The sequence below is a fragment of the Marmota monax genome, unplaced genomic scaffold (genome assembly GCF_021218885.2).
Source record: "Marmota monax isolate L192 unplaced genomic scaffold, Marmota_monax_Labrador192_F-V1.1 WCK01_AAM20220418_F8-fsc00016, whole genome shotgun sequence".
NCBI classification, from domain to species: domain Eukaryota; kingdom Metazoa; phylum Chordata; class Mammalia; order Rodentia; family Sciuridae; genus Marmota; species Marmota monax.
The window spans coordinates 16,055,514-16,068,874 of record NW_026695209.1 but is presented as its reverse complement, the minus strand read 5'-3'; the positions used below and the strand labels follow the sequence as shown (position 1 = coordinate 16,068,874).

The 13,361-nt window shown below is 35.8% G+C and overlaps 1 long non-coding RNA gene and 1 pseudogene across 3 annotated transcripts in view; one reads left to right on the top strand and one right to left on the bottom strand.

Moving 5' to 3' along the window:
• Window positions 1–373: 373 nt before the first annotated feature.
• On the top strand, window positions 374–1,719 carry LOC124083709 (tRNA (guanine(10)-N2)-methyltransferase homolog; annotated as a pseudogene).
• A 353-nt stretch (window positions 1,720–2,072) lies between these two features.
• Window positions 2,073–13,361, bottom strand: part of LOC131423672 (uncharacterized) — a 70,337-nt gene continuing 59,048 nt past the window's right edge. For all 3 annotated transcript variants that reach the window (XR_009225532.1, XR_009225534.1, XR_009225533.1), the window contains 3 exons: window positions 7,115–7,259; window positions 6,489–6,570; window positions 2,073–6,327 (listed from right to left, as the gene is read on the bottom strand). This is a non-coding gene — a long non-coding RNA (uncharacterized LOC131423672). The remainder of the gene's footprint in view (window positions 6,328–6,488; window positions 6,571–7,114; window positions 7,260–13,361) is intronic.

Here is a 13,361-nt window from a genome sequence, read left to right as displayed (position 1 = left end):
AGATCAGCTGCTGTTGTCTTTGGAAACTGGAAGACAGTGGAAGTAAATAAAAGAATAGAAAACAAGGCTGTGATGTGATATCAAATTTTAGTTATTTAGGTGATGTGGGGCAAAGATATTTAGAATAGAACTTTCTGGAATAAAGGAATAGTGATAAGAGAAGATCAAGGTTTTTTTTCAGGAATGAAAGGCCCAAGTAGCTCAGGAGTAGAGATTGGTGGAGAGAGTCATTTCTAAAGAGGTGGATTTGGAAGGCAGTTTTTGTTGTTGTTGTTATTGTTGTTTAATTAAAAGATAAAATGTGAGATGGCTCTATGCAGGGAGAAGCCAGCAGGCCCATGCAGGCTGCCCAGGCACATGGAGGGCAGCCACAATGGCACTGTGATGCACTCTGACCAGGTATCTACTGCTCATGGCTCAGGAGCACCTGGAATTCTGCATTTTGTAAATAAAATCTTTGCTTCCATTTTCTGGAGGTCAGTTCATCAACAGTCGCGAAACTTATGGAAAGTCTCCATTTTGGATTCTTAGTCTTCCATATTAAAAGAAACTTAATGAAATGGACAGTTTGTGCCAAGTCAATATTTGAACTATGGGGTCATGGAAGATCTCCTGAGGAGCTGTACAGTTCTCTTAAATATTACCCTGTGGAGAAGATGGTTCCATTTCTACATTCAGACTCTACTTATTAAAAAAAAAATTTCACATTTAATGAAACATTGACCCAAGAAGAAAAAGTCTAATGAATGGATGCACCTGAATTTCTACCTTTGGAAGAAAAAGAGAACTTAAAGAAACAATAACATATATTCTCTATTTTGGAGGATTTTGGTTTGGACCTTTATTGTATCCCTGAGAATCTATATAATATACATTTTGGTAGATGGATTGCAGGTGGACAGAGAGCTAATTGAGTCACATAGTGTCAAAAAGAGACACTTTATTGGAAATACAAGCATGGATACTGGCATATCATTCATCATGGAAAAACCACAGAAAAGTGAAAGAAAATGATCTTGTCTTTGATCCATTTGTTGGAACAGATGGCCTTCTGAGAGCATCTGCTCATTTTGGTGCATATGTAAATGGGATAGACATAGACTATAATACAGTTCATGGCTTGGGAAAGGCTTGTAGGAAAAACCAGCAATGGAGAGGACCAGATGAAAATATCAGAGCAAATCTTTCTCAGTCTGATTTAGAGAAGTATTACCTTGATGCCCTGGTTTCAGATGCATCTCAACCTTCCTGGAAGAAGGGCATATATTTTGATGCCATTATCTCTGATCCTCCATATGGTATCAGACAATCTCCCAGAACATGTTCACAGAAAGAAATACCCAGGGGAATAAAAAATGTCCAGGAAGCCATGTTCCTATTTCCTTGAGTTGTCACCTGAGTGATAAATTTTTTAACCTGTTGAACTTTGCAGGTGAGACCATTGTATTAGGTAGAACACTAGTCTATTGGTTACCAGTGTATACACCAGAGTATACTGAAGAGATGGTACCCTTGCATCCTTGCATGAAACTCATCAGCAACTTCGAGCAGAAGCTTTCCAATCATACAACAAGGCTCTTGATCACAATGGAAAAGGTGAAGAAATTTGAGAGCTGGTACCACTATTCACATATGCTAAGTGATCATTTTCTTCCATACCAAAGTCATAATTCCTTCCATGTGAAATATTTCAGTGGAATAACAAAAAAAATTATCAAGGAAAAAAATCCAATCAGGAATGAAAATTAAGATTTTGACAATGAAGAAAGATTAAATATGTGACAGAAAAGACACCTGGAAGTGAAATTTCATATATAATCCAGAAAATGTGTATCATTTCAAGGGGGTTTTTTTGGTATAAAAAAATGCTATGAACTAAATCAAACAATTTAAAAATTCTATTTCAGACTATTCTATCATATGTTTTATGAGGTCCTTTGAACCTTATTTGAATTTTATTTATACTTTCAAGTACTAATAGAGATTGACTCAACAGTTACATTTTACATTTTTTTACAATTAATTTACAAAGAAAATTAATATTGTTGATTTTTTTAAACATACATGCCAGATATGTTATAGGAAATTAATAGCATTAAGATTTATTCATATGGAAAATTAGTTTGTTTTTTAATTGTAATTGATTTACACTGCTACCAATGAACTTTATTGATAATTTCAAAAAAAAAAAAAAAGGATAAAATGCCCTATAGGGTATATTATGGTTTGGATATGAGGTGTTCTTCAATCATTTATGTCAGACAATGTAAGAAAGTTTAGAGATGAAATGATTGGGTTATGAGATCCTTAATCAGTGCAGTAATCCACTGATAGGGATTAAATGTTGGTAACTGTAGGCAGGAAGGGTATATCTGGAAGAGGTTCATTGTGATTGTGCCTTTAGGATTGATATTTTGTCCTTGGTGAGGGGAGCTCTCCCTCTGTTTCCTGATTGTCATGCCCTGAGCTGTTTTCCTTGATCATGCCCTTCCACCATGATGTTTCCCTCACCTGGGACAGAAAGCAATGCAGTTGGCTACTATGGACTGAGATCTCTGAAATTGTGAGCATGGAATAAACTTTTCCTCCTCTAAAATTGTTTTTCAAATGCTGTGAAAACAGGAAATCCATATGTAATAGAATAAAATTGAACCACTATATCTCACCCTGTTAAAAAATCAGCTCCAAGTGGATCAAGGACCTAGAGTTTAGACCAGAGACCCTGTAATTACTAGAAGAAAAAGTAGAGGGGGCACTTGTAATCCCAGTGGATTGAGAGGCTAAGACAGGAGGATCAAGAGTTCAAAGTCAGCCTCAGCAACTTAGCGAGGTGCTAAGCAACTCAGTGAGACCCTATCTGTAAGTAACATATTAAAAAGGGCTGGGGCTATGGCTGGGGCTATGGATCAGTGGTTGAGTGCCCCTGAGTTCAATTCCTGGTATCAAAAACAAAAACAAACAAAACAAAACAAGAAAAAGTAGTCCCAACTCTCCAACAAGTCGGCTTGGGAATTAAATTCCTCAACAAGACTCCTAAAGCACAAGAAGTAAAATCAAGAATCAATAAATGGGATGGTATGAAACTAAAAAGCTTCTTCAAAGAAAAGGAAACAATCAAGAACATGTGCAGAGATTTTAGGATTGGGAGAAAATCTTTACCACCAGTACCTCAGATAAGGCATTAATTTCCAGGATATACAAAGAACTCAAAAAACCTTAACACCAGAAAAATAAATAACTCAAACAATAAATGAGCAATGGAACTGAACAAACACTTGACAGAACAAGCAATATGAATGGTCAAAAAATATATGAAAAAATGTTCAACATCCCTAGCAAATAGAGAAATGCAAATTAAAACTACACAGAGATTGCATCACACCCCAGTCAGAAGGGCAGTTATAAGAAACACAAGCAACGATAAATGTTGGCAAGAATGTGCAACCGATTATGGAAAGCAGCATGGAGATACTTTAGAAAAATTGGAAGGAAACCACCATTTGACCCTGTTGTCCCACTCCTCAGTCTATATCCAGTGGACTTAATTAAAAACGGCACATTACAGTGACACAGCCACATCTACATTCACAGCAGCTGAATTTACAATATCCAAGCTATAGAAACAACCTAGGAATCTCTCAATGGTTGAATGGATAAAGAAAATGTCATATACACAATGGAATACTACTCAGCCATAAATAAGAATGAAATTATGGCATTTACCAGTAAATGGATGGAACTGGAGACTATTATGCTAAGTGAAATAAGCCAATCCCCCAAACCAAAGGCTAAATGTTCTCTCTGACTTGTGGTTGCTAACCCACAATAAGGGAGGGTAGGGAAGTGAAGAATAGAAGTACTTTGGATTAGACAAAGGGAAACAAAAGGAAGGGTGTGGGGAGGGGAATAGGAAAGCCAGTAGAATTAACTGGTTATAACTTTCCTAGCCTTGTATTTGTATACCCAACAGAGTAACTCCATATAATGTCCAATCATAAGAGTGGGAACCTAAATAAGTTATATTCTACGTATGTATATTCTGCCAAAACACATTCTACTGTCATGTATAATTTTAAAAGAATCTGGATAATGAGAGTATTAGCATCTGTTTATAACAGAGGACTACATAAATTAGTATCCATAACGTCCTTAATACAAGGCTTGGCATATCCCAAATACCCTTTAAAGGCATTTTTTGGTCTTGAGGGCAGATTCACATTAATTTCTCAAGAGATGGTTTTGTATATCAGAATAAAAATTTGTTAACATGTCATTGGGATTAGTTGGTGAACATTTTTATCTTGTCATTCTTTCTCTAAAAAAAATTCATGGTATTTTAAACATTATAATTATTAACCTATATTAACTGTACAAATTAATGAGATTTATTGTGAGAGTTCCGTGTATGCAGACATTTTGCATTGATCATGTCTCTCTGGGCTTCTACTATTAATGCTCTCCCCTGGCACCCTTCTCAGTCTGTAGTAATTCCTCTATCTTCGGGTCACTTTTTTTTTTCTTTTTTAAGTTTCTACACAATGAGAGAGAACATGAAATACTTGACTTTCTATGTCTGGTTTATTTAGCTTAATATCATTATCTCCAGTTCTGTCCATTTTGGTGCAGAAGACACAATTTTGGTTCCATTATGGCTAGATACTACTCTATTGTGCATAAATATCACATTTTCTCTATCCATTCATGTGTTGACAGATACCTAGCCTGATTCCATACCTCAGCTTTTAGGAATAGTGTCACAAATAAATATGGCAATTATCATCACAAGGTTTCTTGTGAAAGAGTATAAAAATGGAGTTAGTTCTGTGAGTCAAAATGTCAATTAGGACTGTGTAGAAGAGAAAAGGTGCAATTCTTTTCCTGAACTATCATGAGGGTCACAGTTGAGACTCCTAAATGAAAGACAGGTCAACAAAATTGTAAGTAATTTATTTAATCAAAGTTTTATGTGGCAAAGTAGTCTTCACAAATGAAGAACCCCAAACCCAAAACATACTTTTGATTTTTATGCTTAGGTTTAAAGAAGAATCTACCACCATGTAGCAGCAGAACTGAATGAAACAATATGATGTAATAGTAATAGAACCCAGCATGTTCAGATTGCTCTTGGATAATCTGTACCATTCCTTCCTCCTGAGTATGAGGCAGGAATCCTCGGGAATGAGGGTCTCTTAAGAGAGCAGCTTTTGCTAGGCTTAGTAGCTTGCTTTGAGTGAGAGGAGCTTAAGTTTCTATGACATGCCTAGGGAGGAAGAATTGTGGTTTCTATGTGTCGCTTACTGGGAGAAAATGGGCCAGTGAGCAAACAGAAGAGGATTAGAAGGACCTCATTTCTAAAGTCCTCCAATGTTCTTCATTGGCCTTCAAGGGTCATAGTTTGGGTACTTGTTCTGAGCCCCAGTGGAGATATTGGAAGCAACAATTTCTGTACAAAGATAGGTCTAGCAACTGGAGGCATCTCTGCCCATTCTCTCACTCCTATTTATAATGTGCTGGTTGAGACTTTTTTTTTTTTTAATCTTAAGAGATGTTAAGATGTTAAGAGATGTTAAGAAACCAGTTAGACCCTTTAAAGTTGAGCCTGTTTTTTTTTTTTTTTTTTTTTTTTGCGTCTTTAAGATTTCTTTTCATTTATTTGATCAGGTGCTTAGAATGCTTTGTAAGTTTAATTTTCTCTGGATGACCTTGCTCTGAATATTTATTTACACCCCCTTCATCACTTGCTCTGCATATGCTCAGCCACTCTGTAAAATGTAGTGCATAATAATATGTAAGCTATTGTTATTTTAATCAAAAGGACCTCACACCTCTCCTTTAACCAATTTCACTATTTTCTATAGAACATAGTCCAAATTTCCAAATTTTAGATTTAAATGTCTTCAATTATGGCCCAGTTATAATAATCCAGACTTGTTTCTACTTCTTCCCAAAAAGAAATCAAAGCTCCTTAAGATCAATGAACATAGCGTAGTTCTGTATTGCCAAGACTGCCGCTATCTGGCTTTTCTTCATTACTATTTTCTTCATTAATGTTAATCCCTCCTTCCTCTGAATTCTTAACCACTTATTTTATGTCAATCATTCTCAGAGCTTATTCACTTACTGTTCTATACTATTTTTATCTATCTTTTTCTCAAAAACAATAAAAATTAATAGTTTTAATTTTGGTTTCTATTCCATTTCCCACAGAGTTCAAAGTAATTTGTGTTTGTGTTAAAGGGGAAAAAAAATCAATAATATTTAAAGCATAGTGGATAAAATTTTATTCAGGACCATCCAGACAGGCTCAGAGACGTCTTCAAAGGGGTGCTGCAATAGAGGAGGAAGATTAGACTCAACCCCAAATATAGAATGGGCAAGTTGGAATATTTATAGTCAAGGAGCAGGGTTAGGGGGCTCAAGGGTCAAAAAATTACTTAGAGGAAGTATCAGGGGTATATAATCATCTCTCTGCCACTATAATGAAATACCTGAGGTTTATTTAGCTCACAGTTTTGGTGGTTGAAGGGCATTGTACTGGCATTGCTTCTGTTCTGATAAGGGTCCTCTTGGCTGTGTGACATCATGATGGACAGCAATGGCAGGTGCACATGTGGGAGCAAATAATCACATCTCAATGCTGGATGCTACAGAGAAGTAAGTGGGGCCAGTCTCAGGTTTTTATAAAACTCTCTTGTATGAAGAGGTCCCAGAAAAACTACATTAATCCCTTTTCCATTACAGCACCTTCAATTGATGTAAGGACTTCCCACATGGTTCCACCTCTCATAGGGTCTCGCCCCCTTGTGGTACTGCCACTCTGAGGAGCAAGCTTTCAATACATGGACCTTGAGTAACAACAACAACCAAAACTCAGCATCAGGTAAGTTTTGGTTGTTGTTGTTACTTACTTAACAAAGTGGATACCTTTGGTGGATACCTTTTATCCAAACCATAACAAAGCCTGTTATGGTTTGGATAAAAGGTATCCACCAAAGAGCTGGGTTAATTCAATTGATGGATTAATAATTTGAATGGATGACATGGTGGTTACTGTAGGCATTTGGGGCATCACTGAATGAAGTAGGTCATTGGGGGCATGCCTTCAGAATTATACCTTGTGTCTGGCTCCTTGCTTTCTCCTCTTCTTCCTGGCTGCAATGAGCTGAGCAGCTTCCGTCTATTACTCCCTTCTGCCATGATGTTCTTCTGCCATGCCTCTGACATTCAGCAATGGAGTTCACCAATCCTGGACCGAACCTCTGAAATCATAAGCCCCAAATAAACTTTTCCTTCTATAAGTTGTTCTTGTTGGGTATTTTGGTCACAATGAAGAAAAGCTGACTAACACAGGGTTCAAGTTGAAGACAGTCCATGGTGATCAGATATTACCTGGTGGACACTAAGGATGAAGAACCTGATTAGATATTATAGGTGATCAGAAAGTGATGATGGGACTTTGTTAAAATGACTTAGATTTTTTTTTTTTTTTTTTGCTGAGATTGCATTGTATGGGGAAGTACACAGATGGGACTAGGAGAAGATTCATAAGGCCCATTTAATTTTGGTCAAATGGAGAATCTTTGTCACTTGGTGCTCAATACTAATGAATTCACTGAAAGGCAGAATTCCTTGAATTCCTATTTCCTTGAAAATGTTCCTATTCTCCTCAGAAAGGAAGTATTTATAATAATATATTTAAAATAAACTTCTAAAGATAAAAACAAATTTTCAATTTGATAAAAAATTTGAAATTTTTAATCTCAGGAAGCTGATCTTTTTTTTTTTTTTTTTTCAAGTAAATGTTGGCTTTCTGTTTTTGGTAGTCCCTTGTAGAACACTGAAAATAAAACATTGAAAATAAATTTTATTTAGTTAAATAAAATTAAGTTGCTTTTCCACTCTAATTCCCTTCCGCCTGAAGAGCTTTGAGGAGAATTGAAGCGAATCTCACTTCAGGGCAGGTGCAGGTGCAGAGGAAGGCAAGACCTATGGGGTTCTTAGTTTGGCCACCAGCTGGAGAAGTTTTATATAATGAGACTAAAGAAGAGCCTGGGAATCAGAATTTTAAATGTTTCCTTTGTGGTTCTAATGGTACATAGATGAGAATCACTTATGGGAAAAGGAAATAACACTATTTCAGCACACACAAGATTTAGGGCCAGGCGTCGTGGCTGCAGCAGAAGCCAATTGCTCAGTCCCTTCCTCAGCTACACTGTGGACTGTGTTTCCCTACCTGCCCATTCCCTGCCAAAGCTTTGAGCACCAGAACATTAAGAAAACCTAAAATGGGCATTTGTTTTAATAATAGGTGATAAACATAGAATTTAATATTGAGATAAAATACAATGGGACTCAGGATTGGTATCAGCAGACCCAGTAATGGGGGGAATTTACCTATAGTGGTTTTACTGGGAGAAGACTAGTAAAAAAAAAAAAGTGCCCTTAATTCATGTGAGTGACACTGAAAAAAATTTTTGTGGGAAAAGTTTTTTGATTTTAAGGGAGAAAATTAGAGTGAAAATATCTTATAATCTCTTCAAGCAATTATTTGAATTGGTACGTTTCATTTTTTCATATCCCAGCATATTTGACCTTCTCTTCTTTCTGAGTATCATCTTTACTTTTTATTCCCTTTTTACTTACATTAACACAAGTTCTTTACCCTATGTCCTCCCCTTTTAAAGAAAATTAGTTTTTACAATGTCAATAAAAATAGATATTTTTTTTTGTATTTGAGAGAACGTGAACGATTTATAACGAAACAATAGAAGTTGACTTAAAAACACATCTTTGAGACATGTATTGCACATATATTTGCACATATATATATATTTGTGTATTTATTTTTGTACATACATACGAATTTGAAGCACTTTGTAAGGTAATAAAAGATCTTCTAGATTTTTCAATTTCTTTTAAAAATTTGTGAGCATTTTTCCTCCAGAATTTTTTATCTACTCCATTTATTGCAAATAATATCCATTGAAAGAGGAGAATTATAGGCAGATTCCATAGAAAGATTAAACAATATCCAGTGATTTGATAGGCTAGAGCCAGATATAGTACAAGGTTATGAAGTCCATAGGCACCAGGTAAAGAAATAAAATGCTATCAACTGAATGTTAATAAAAGATAGTACACTGAGCCACAAAAGTTATGTAATTTGTTCATGGACTTATACTGCTAACTCTTACCCTTCTGAGGGCTCCCAGAAATATGAGACGAGAAAAGGAGAGGAAAAATTAGAATATTACCAAGGAGATAGTTAGGTGAGTGTGGTCAGGGGTATAGTTTTATTAATCCTAAATAACCTTCTAGAAAAGATAAATTTTAAGTCATGTTTTCAAGGGAATAAGGGGTTGAGGGGCTTATAGAAGATGAAGAAAGTAGATACAAATAGAATGAGTTGAAATGACCTGTGATAAGGCGTAGTAATAGGGCAGTTAAATGGAAAGTAAATTAGTTTGGATGCAAAGGAAGTTCTTTGCAGTACATAATGAGAAATTAATTTGTTAAGGTTGAAGTGGGAATTCACGCTGGACTGAGACTTTGAAGCCCAAATTAAATATAACATGCAAGACAAATTGATGGAATAATTTTTTAGAAGTTAAAAGAAAGGCCAATTTTCACAGCTGTATACCAAACTCATTTCCATAGCTAAGTCACATTTTCAGTCTCCCTGTCATTAAGTGTGGTTGAAGGGCTGAATTTGGGCTAGTGGAAGAACAGACCTCTCTCTAGCCTCTTCTAGACCTGGTTCAAATTCTCCTTTGTGTGATCCTCCATGCTCCTCTTCTCTCTTGCCTTTTATATTGTAAAGTTCAGAATGACCTTGAAAGCAAAGTGTTGAGGATGATCCAGTATCTGAGGCCAGAACCCCTGAATGACCCTGAAGCAGAACCCTCAGCCCCAAAAGAGAAACACAAAGCACTGGACTGTCTACTTAACTGGATTTGATAGGCAAGGACCAGACATGGCATTAGTTGGTGAAGAAGTCTATAGTTTTGGATGAAGAAATAAGATGCCATTAAATGAATGTTAATGAATCACAAAATAATGTTATTTTGAGGAAAAAAGAAAATCTTAATCACTGAAATGGTGAGTTTACTGTTATAGGAGCTAGCTACCTTATCTAATACAAACATATTATATTTTCATTCTTTTATGTAAAGGGAATATTTAGGAATATAAGATAAATTGACAAGGATATAAAGAGTGGATTTGTGATTTGCCGCAGTCCGGCTGCAGCAAAATAACCGGGGGGGGGGTGACGAGGAACTTGTGTAGATTGATACAGCAGGAGTGGGAGCCGTTTATTGTAGGACCAGAGGGCTATATATACATTACACACAGCTTATCTTGATTAACATAAACTAGATACAGCAGTCAACCAACAAGGAATCTCCACACTTAATGGCTCGCTGTCATTACTTCACAAACCACTCCCTTTGCAAAATGCCAGGCGCCATCTTGACTTGTTTACAGACTCTAACAGTAATTTATTATTATTCACAGAAAAGTCTTCTATAAAGGTATTTATACGTATTTATCCTTTCTGATAACTACTAATATCCCAAAATTAAGCAAGTTTTAACACTGAAAACTTGGATTGGTGACTTTGTATTTCATATCCATACAACTGCATCACTGTCATTGTTATCTCTGTTGAGAGGCAGTGAGTCCCTTGGTAAGATGAATTGCAGTGGATTTTTGACAAAGAAGATCAGGTTAAAGATAAAAGGAAATGGTTAAGCATGGAGTGGCTGCTGGACAGAGGAAGTAAACCAGGGTAGTATCATGTGATAAGGTTTAGGGCTTGCTACTACAAAACATGGCACCTGAGCATTTGAGAAGATGGCAGGAGCAGAAAGATCACTTACCCTTTTCCCCTGAAGCAAGTGATAAAACCTAGGAGGGAATCCCCTAGAGCAGTTATAAGAAACATTAAAATTCTAAAGACCAAGGATGCAGAGAAGAGTCAAACAGGCTTTTCCAAATACCCTACCCCAGTATTTTATCCCTAGATCATATTTTCTATCCAATCACACTTTTCCACAACTATTCATTTCTCCATCAAACTTAGCATTAAAAAAACACAGATTTATCTATTTCTTTAGGTAGTCATTTCTGAATGTTCTGTTAATGTAAAACATTAAATAAATTTTTATGCTTTTCTTTTGTTGATCTGTCCATTTTTAATAGAGGCTTAATCCATGAACCTAAAATAAGAAGGAAAGTTATTTTTTCTCCTACAGTGTTTGGCACTCAGTAAGGGATAGCTAAGGAATCTTGCTCCAGAGCCTGCAGAAGAGATTCTGGGAAACTGAAAAAAAGTTGATGAAAGGCTAAAAATTCTTACTGGGTCAACTTTCCCCCATTACTGTGTCTGTAATGTCTAGTTGAGAGAAAAGAGTAAAAAACCTCTCATTGTTCCTTCTCTTCTAAATTCTGCACAGCAGGAGAAAACCATTTATTTGGTTTATAACCCTCCAGTAAACATGGTCTTGGGGTATCAGTTAGTTATTGATCCTTTCCCTTTGAGGGACAGCTATTATTTTCCCATTTGTCTGATTTGGTGTCCTGAGAGCTTAAATGTCCAGTGATTCAATAAACCTAGCATAAAAAATGCACAGGTTTACCTGTATTTTGTTTTGCTTTTTTTTTTTTTTTTTGGATGGGGGACTCTCCATTATTCTTATGAAGTTTTCTAAGTATTAAAATATTATATTAAATAAGTTTGTATATTTTTCTATTTTGTTAATCTTTTGTTATAGGAGCCTTGGATGTGAACTCAAGATGGAAAGAAAAGCAATTTATTTTCCCCTACCCATGCTAACCCAAATGGTAAATAGAGAAAATGGAGCGTCAGATAGAGATAGGCCTATTTCTAACTATTGAATACTTAGACAACTTAGTATGTTTGGGCCATCAAGCAAAAACATTTAAGTCCATTGGTACCACTGAATAGTACTTTAGCTTTATTCTTCTTAATTTTCCTTACATCAAGAAACACTCTGATGTGATTCTGCAATTTGTATACGGGGTAAAAATGGGAGTTCATAACCCACTTGAATCAAAGTGTGAAATATGATATATCAAGAACTATGTAATGTTTTGAACAACCAACAATAAAAAAATTAAAAAAAAAGAAACACATAGAAAAATCATAATATTTAAATAGCACACTCAGTAAATGAATATTCTTACACATGCTTAGAAATAACAGGCCGAGCCTGTCAAGCCCTTTTGACAAATCTGGTAACTTAAAATATGCACATTCTCTATCATAGGATAGTTGTTTCTGGGAAGTGGCTGCTGAGCTATGGGCAGTATGTCCCAGCTTTCTTTGTATCTTAAGTATGGCCCTATGAGTCTAGTTCTTACCAGTGGGATACAAATAGAAATAATATGTGGTGGTTATGAATAAAAATGGTAAAAAAAAAATAGGTGGCAGAAGCCAAGGTGAGGAGAATATTGGTGGCTGAGTCATCTTATGGAGAGAAGCACCTGCTGACCACAAACATTAACATTTTGACTCTTGTATAAGAAATGAACTACAATTGTGTCATATACTATTGAAATGTTATTACAGCCACCAGCAATGTCTTCACTAAAACACAGCTTAAGGACTGAGATGATCAATATTTCATCTCACCTGTAACCCATTCACAGCAAATGGTGTGTCCCACTTGCAAAACTCTGCCTGAGATCATCCAGTTAATTCACTAAACAAATGAGTGCAATAGGAGCAAGGGGAACAGCCTCCGTTTACTTTATCACTAAGTGCTTCCAGTTCATTAAATGGACATATTTCATGGGAGAGAAAAGAACTAACATTTATTAAATTAACAGGGAAGTATTATTAGCACCATCCTGATATTCTATACAAACATGTTCCATAGAATTTTATGCAAAAATTTAGGTTTAATTTTCTGATATCATGTCTATTCTTTTTCTCCCATGTTTTATTTCATCCATCTCACCAATACACAATCAAGCAGCAATGCTTTCACATCAGTGAATATCAGGGAGTTTAATTAAACTATCAGAAAATACAGCACTAATTTAATATTAATAATATCTGGAAGATCCCTATAATCAATTAGTTCCAATTCATGTAGACCTAGGTTTCTAGAGCCAAGAATTGAAAGATATCTCTAGTTTGGTTGAATGCTAAGTCTCCTTATATCATTTTAATGTGCAATTCATCAAAGAAAGACCACCTCTCAGATTGCCCACACAGAAGTCCCAATATTGACTCTTATCTATCTTATTGTTCCAACTAGGGTCATTGTGAAAATCTCCAAACTAGTCACTTTGGCAGGGAAAAGGAATGCATTAGCTATCTGAGGCATTCTTGG